We start from the raw sequence: 6,962 nt of genomic DNA on the forward strand, positions 1-6,962 counted from the left end.
AACAGGAGACATGCCCAAATCTGCTAGCTGAACAGGCTAAACTGCAGGAAGAGGCTGCTCTGGCATGGCTCAGTCTCCCTTCTATGCATCTCCCAAGTCTGATAAGTTTGTTGCCCTGGGAAGCAGGACCTCCCTAAGCTCCTTCGCCTTGACCCCATTCTGCAGGACAGTTGCGTGCTCTGGGCTCACCTCTGGCCTCACAGCACTTGTGTGAGTGAGTTTGCTTAACAGTAATATCCTTGGAAGTGTCTGGACCCAAAGGGAAGCCAATCCTTCGAGTTTTCCATTAGGCAATCTCTTGGTGGCTGGTTTTAAACGTGTAGCTCATGAAAAGTCTTTAATTGGAGATTTTCAAAGGTGAATATTCTGGTTTTGTTGGAAACAAACTCATCAGATGGGTCATCGGTGAGCTTGGTTTTCGTCCCTGCCACACCCTCCCCTGAGGTTCCTCCATGCTGTGCCTCCTTCCTTTAGCCAGTGACAGAGCCTGGCGCCCTTGCTGGACTGAAACCGATGGAATCCTTCCGAGGGGTGTGGCATTCGGCTTGCCTCCTGCCTAAATCTGCTTTTATCCATTTGTAGCAACTTTATGCTATAACAAAAGCTTGAATAAAACCAAAAGTTCTCTTACCAGGTCAGACTGGCTTCTCAAGATGCCCATCACAGAACACCTCGCAGAATCCCACAGGCCACGGTGAAGGAGAATGCTTTATGTTGATGTCCATTCTCTCTCTCTTCTCTTTGCTTTTTTTTTTTTTTTTTGACCCAAATAAGCTGCAAACATGTTAATTTACCAATATTGATAAACCACATAAAGAAATCGGGCATTTTACATTATGATGTGCTTATTCCTGTCTCTGCCTATAAACTGACGATATTGATGATGAAGGAGGGAGTTCTGGCTGACCATTCTGAAGCAGAGTCCCAGTCACGGAGTGACCAGACGTGAGATAGTTCCAGGTCGCCTCTCGGTTTTGGTGATAGAGAACCCGAGGAGGCACGGGGAAAATGTCAAAATGTCGAAGAACCTATTTCTATTTCATTACCCACAAACGAAAGGACTAGAAAAAATATTTGAAGTTCACATTTAGATGCATAGGTCTTAATTCCTTGTCTAAAAACCTGTCCTCCTCACCCCCTGCTCCAAATATATGAGGCGGAAGCATTAGCAGCAGAGCAAAACTAAGATCTGAAAACAGGCAATGGTGCCGTTGTTCCCTTTGGTGTCCCTCCGTGTTGCACTGCAGGATGGTGCCGCCTGCTGCGAGGGCCTGAGCGTTTGCTTCGTCGCGGGCTTTCAGTTCCCACCCGCCAGCTGCAAACTTTGATCTTGTTGTCCTTGCATTCCCCTCTCCATCATGAGGAAGCTATCTCTTTCCTCTCTTCCGGATTGGAAATCAGAACCCGCTGCCTGTTGTTCATTCGCCAGTTGGCATTCTTAACGTGGGGGAGCATTAAGATGCAAATGCAGAGATGCGTCCCGTCTTGACGAAGGTGGGAATCCCTGAGCCGGAGAAGGGGCTCCCGCAGCGTGGGGAATTCGGCAGGCAGGAGTCTGGCCTGGTTTGTCATGAATTAGCCTTAAACTTGAAGCCTATTATATTCTTCGATGGCGGCAGTGGCTTCAGTCCAGCCGCATCTACCATCCAGAGTGGAGGTTCAAAAAGTCTCATACGCACCTACAAGTCTCACGCTTGCTGCTCAGATTTCTGATAAAATCTCAGAGTTCTGTTTGTATTGACAAAAAATGTAGCTGTGCCCGCTTGGGCGTGTAGCTCATGTCCTTGTAAACCAACCACCTTCTTTGGATCGAAGGCAAGGCTGGCAAGTCTGCGGATTTGTTCAGTGCAGACACAGCCGTCTATATCGTTGGCCACTGCTGATTATATTGAGTGTTTCTAGGTTTTTTAGGTTTCTTATTCCAGAAAGGCTTTTAGACTGTAAAATGACTAAAGATGAGTTAATTTCCAGACTAAAAACGAAGGAGTCCTGCCTTTACTCATCGTTCTTTCCTGCTGGACTAGTAACCCATTCTGGGAGCACACACACAGTCCCTCGCTTCTAAAGACAATACGTCTTAAACCCTGAAGCCTTGCCAGTGAGAAAGAGGTTGAAAGTCCTGTTGGCTATTAGCTGCGGCTAAGCCGTCTGCTGCCACCGTCCCTGGGGCCTCCATGCTGCCCCCGGGGTGTGTGGCCCAGCTGTCCCCCCACTGAAGGACACTCTTCAGTGCCACCACACGGGAGTCTGGGCAGGGAGGAAAGGCACACAGCCCACTTTTCTCTGCACCAAATGAAACCAAGCTGGGTGTTCAGTGTCACTGATGCAAGTAAATGGGTCTCAGATTTTGGGGGGGCTAGGGGGGCAGGCGGTAGACATAGTGTTTCTTTGGATTCTAGTATCTCTTCTTCCACCTCCAGAAAGTATCTGTCAACATTGGTGGGTAACAGCTCATAAAGTGCATCACTTAGCAATCTTCCTGACAAAATGACACATTTTAAAATTACAGGCTGTTCATTATTTCCATCACAATGCAAGCATAATTCTAATCCAGGAGAAGCGATTGTCATTTAAGCTCATCTTCTGAAAAAAATGTTTTTCTGAAAATTCCTAGAAACTAATTTATCTCTCCCTAAACAAACACATTCTGCTTTTGGATGGCCGGAACCTGCAGCAACGTCCTAACACTGGACACAGTGAGGCTTGGGGCAGTATCCAGCCTTCATTGCATACAATTCTTATTCGCTAAACATAGTTGCTCCCAAGGTCCACACGTGTGGAGGCGAGTACTGAAGCACCGCACTCACACATCTATTCCATACATACATAGAAATTACCTTCAACACTAAAAAAGCTTCCTTCTTTCATTCCCTATCCTGCTAACAGCCCACACTGTCATATTTGATTTATGAAGAAGGTATAATTTATTTGTGAATGCAGGATGATGTTTTACAGCATTGCTTGTGTTCTCTCATTGATGTATGCATCGTGGTTGGAAATGTTATCCACGTGCCATGCATCGAGGTGGAGGTTTGCTGGATCTGTCTGTGGCTATTTTTTTCCATGTTTTTCTTACTCAAGCAAAGTCTGTTAGTGGAGACATGGGCTGGGGGATGGGGGAAGGACAGATAAATCAAGAGGATAGGGATTAGGATCCAATCCTCAATGCACAGGGCTTAGTTCAAAATCTAAGCTGTTTGTGTAGTAAGTAGCCAAATGGGAAAGATCCCTTCATTTTGAATTTGATGAGAATGGGCTTGGAAATCCACGCCCACCGGCTTGCATGGAAGAGGATCCAGCCTCTTTCTACTGGTTCAACATTAAATTTCTGAGGAAAGTCCTGACAGTACTAGTTCTCTACATTTCCCTAAGACTCCCATCCAGCTCCTGGTGCCACCGAAGGGGGTCTGGGAAAGCAGCCAGAGTTCCTTAGCTTGAATATATATAGTACCTGTTTTTTTTTGTTTGTTTGTTTGTTTTTCCTCTGGAAAAACCAAAGCACTTTAGTGAATCTTACAACCTTAAGGCATTTTGTCCCCTCACTGGCTGGCTCCCCAAGAAGCAGGGAGGGGCTAGGGTCAGTAGTCTCATTTGAGAGGTAGCTAACCCTAGGAGCAAAGGCCTTGAGCTAGGAGCAAGGACACTGGGCCAGCCCGGTTGTGTTACTAGCTCGGCAGCCTCGGGTGAGCCTCTTCACTTTGCTGGGCCTCAGGTTCCCGAGTGGAAGACGAGGGGTGAGAACAGCTGCCCTTCGGGGACAGCATAAAGAGGAAGTGGTATAAGTGATGGGAAGTGCTTTGAAGACATTAAAGCTCTGTGTAGGAGCTGGGGGTAATCATTTACCGATGAAGAAACTGAAGTCTAGTCATTCATTGGCCCAAGTTCACAGAGTGGTTTCATAGCAAAATGGGGACTTGAGTCCAGCTTGTTGGATTCTTCCCATTAGATCATATTACACCAGGCATATGTGGACATGAACAGGTATCATTCCTCTAAGGTGTGTGTACATACACGGATGTGTGTGTACAGGAGGTACCTGACGTGGTGAAAAGGCCATAGGACAGCAAACCTGAGTTCTAATCCAGCTTTGCCAGTCGTCCTGTCCGGTATATACTTCCTAACTCCTCTGGAACTCAGTTTTCTAACCTGTAAAATGAAGACATTGTGCTGGATGACCTTTGTGGTTCCTTCAAGCCCTGGATCTCGAATTCCATGATTAGTAATGTACGTATGTATATATAAATATGCTTATCTGTAGAAATGGGCCCATTTGAAACGTGGAGGCAAGGCCTGCCCAGGTGCATTTATCGTGCCAGAAACAGCGAATTCCTAAATAAGATCATACAATCTTGTTTTACAATTCAATGGTAGTGCTTAATGTTAGTTATTGTCTGAAATCCACTGTTTAACCGGATGGAAGACTGGTGCCATTTAAAACATTATTAGTTCACAAGTGTTTGCTGTTACAATTCTTTAATAAAACTCATTTGTTATAGTCAGAAATTCAACTCTTCTGTACTTGGGCAGGTCCCAGCAGCCCCTTGGAAGGCTGGTTTTGTGCATGGGCCTTTGCAAGCTATATAAACGTTAGGTGTTGGCTTGATTATGATAAATATGAGCAGGCTCCCTGGAGAACAGTCCAGAAAAAAGAGTTATAGTTCTCACAAACTGGTGACATGAATCCATTAAGCCGTGTGGCATTTTCCAGTGTGAAGACATTGTTTGCTGGCTACGATCTCTGACTTTCTGTGGCATATGAGGTGTAAAATGTTGTCAAAAAAGAATCTGGTGTTAAAATCAAACTATGGTGGCATTAAATGTTCACTTTTATTCTACCCAGAGTTGTGAATTCCTCTATCCAGTTTCTCCTTCTGTACCTTGGGGGAAAGCAATTCAAGAGCCAGGGCTGGGTGCTTCTCACTGCAGCACCACCTTGGCCCAAGTCTAGCCCCCAGGCCTCTCAGGACCTCATGGGATGAGGCCTGTCTAGTCACCCTGTGGAGCTGGCCCCCAACAAGTTCAGCAGCTCAGCCAGGAGTGAGTGGAGGTGTCAGCTAAGTCCCAGAGTCCCTGGACTTGTTCTGCACGCCTGAGGGTCGGATGCTGGGAAAAGTGTGGAGAAGCTTGTGTTGATCGTGGGATATTTTGTGTTGGCCTCCCTCAGTCCAGTGTTTCTGGGACTCACACAAAATAAGGGAATTTACAGTCACTGTAGATTGCTTGGGCCTGGATGCATGGGCCGCTGCTACACTGGTGCTTGGTCTCAGTTGTAACTGGGCACATTCAGGCAAGAAAGTAAAAACAGATCAGAACTAGAAAAAGGTCTCCTAGGGTAGCCCCTTCCCTTGAGGACAGTCTCCCTCCGAACAGCAATGAGGGACTTTCCCAGATGCTGGTGCCACATTCGTCCAATCAACTGAGTGCTCCACAGCCCCAAGAGACAGGGCAGGGTGGCCACTCAAAGCAAATACTTTTCACTCCCTGCAAGATCCCTCTCTAAGTCCCTGCCTCCTACTGCGCCACGCTTGCCTGGACACACACATCTCCCAGGCTCCCTGCTTTTCTTCTCCCCAAATCCTAGACAAGACCTTCTTGGGCTCCCTTTGGGTCAAGCAGAAGCCGTGAGGGTTTTCTAAACACATAATACCTTCAACTAGAAGAGCGGGTGGAGGCGCTGCCAAACTCATCATTCCCTTGGAGAAGAGAGAACGGAAAGGCAGCAACAGTTATAGAATTGTTTCTAATGCCCTCACTCCTCCCAACTGAAGACTCTCTCAGTGCTCTGCTGGCCTGTCACAGACTACAGTACACTTGTCCCAGAGCCTCTCATCTCTGGGAAAGATATGCATTGTGTGGTCATCAGAAGTAACTTCCCATTAGGGAAAAAACTATCCAAATATACAATTCTTAGGTGTATCTGTCTCTCAAACCATTAAACTATCCAAATTGTTCTTTCTTTGATTCTTTCCATCCTTTTTGATCCTGTCTCTGTCTCAGAGAGGACAGTGGCCATTCTGCCTACCTTGGCGCCATGGTGCACTTGGCCAGATGCCCCTGAGACTAGAAGGTCATAAAAAAACAAAACAAGGCAATGTCATTGTCCAGCAATGACAGATCAGGCCATTCCTGCACCTGGATGGAGAAAATGCCTCCGCATCTATGCAGAACCTTTGCAGTGTCGACGCTTCCACTTGTTTTTCTAGCTGAAGGTGTTGTTTCTAGAAAACCCTTATAAGTCTATAGAGCACTTGGAGTGTAAATGCATTGACCCGACAGTGGCTGCAGTGCTCCTAACACCCAGGAATGTTTCTTGTTCTGTAATCCCAGCAGCTAGAACAGAACCTGGAACATAGTGGCTGCTCAACCAATATTAGCTGAATGAATGAATCGATCAATTCACCACATTTGGGAGAAGAGACAACAAAAACCTGGGCAGGGGTCTGCGACATTTCAGACTCCCTGACAAGAGGACCAAAGGTCTGCATTTACAAACGCCTACTGGGATTAATCCCTAATTCCCAGCGGAGAAGGAGCACAAGGCCAGCCCCATGCCCTGGGCCTGTTACACACACAACCTTGACCTCCACAGCCATGGCTCAGCCTTGGTTTTCAGGCCTCCTAAAGCACATTTCTAAGAGAGGAAAAAGAGTCATGTTTGAGCTCGTGGATTCCTTCCCAACACGTACAAAACAATCGCTGAACAAACCTCACTGAGCGGCACTCGCACCGTCCCAGACACTGCTGGCTGCAGTGAACGAAACCGTTTCCAGGCTTCCAGGACTCTGAGGTTGGGAAGCCGCGCCGGCACACAGAAGCGCTGCTGCAAACACGCACGCGTGCTCCCCTCCGTGCAGGGCGAACCCTCCTCGGGGGCCCCTTTTCCTAGAATTTGGGCCCTTAGCGAGGCCTCACCTCCAGAAGAGTCCCCGTAAGCGGGAGGCTGAGAGGCAGAAAGTCAGGGA

The sequence above is a fragment of the Colobus angolensis genome, unplaced genomic scaffold (assembly GCF_000951035.1).
Source record: "Colobus angolensis palliatus isolate OR3802 unplaced genomic scaffold, Cang.pa_1.0 Scaffold40, whole genome shotgun sequence".
Taxonomy (NCBI): domain Eukaryota; kingdom Metazoa; phylum Chordata; class Mammalia; order Primates; family Cercopithecidae; genus Colobus; species Colobus angolensis.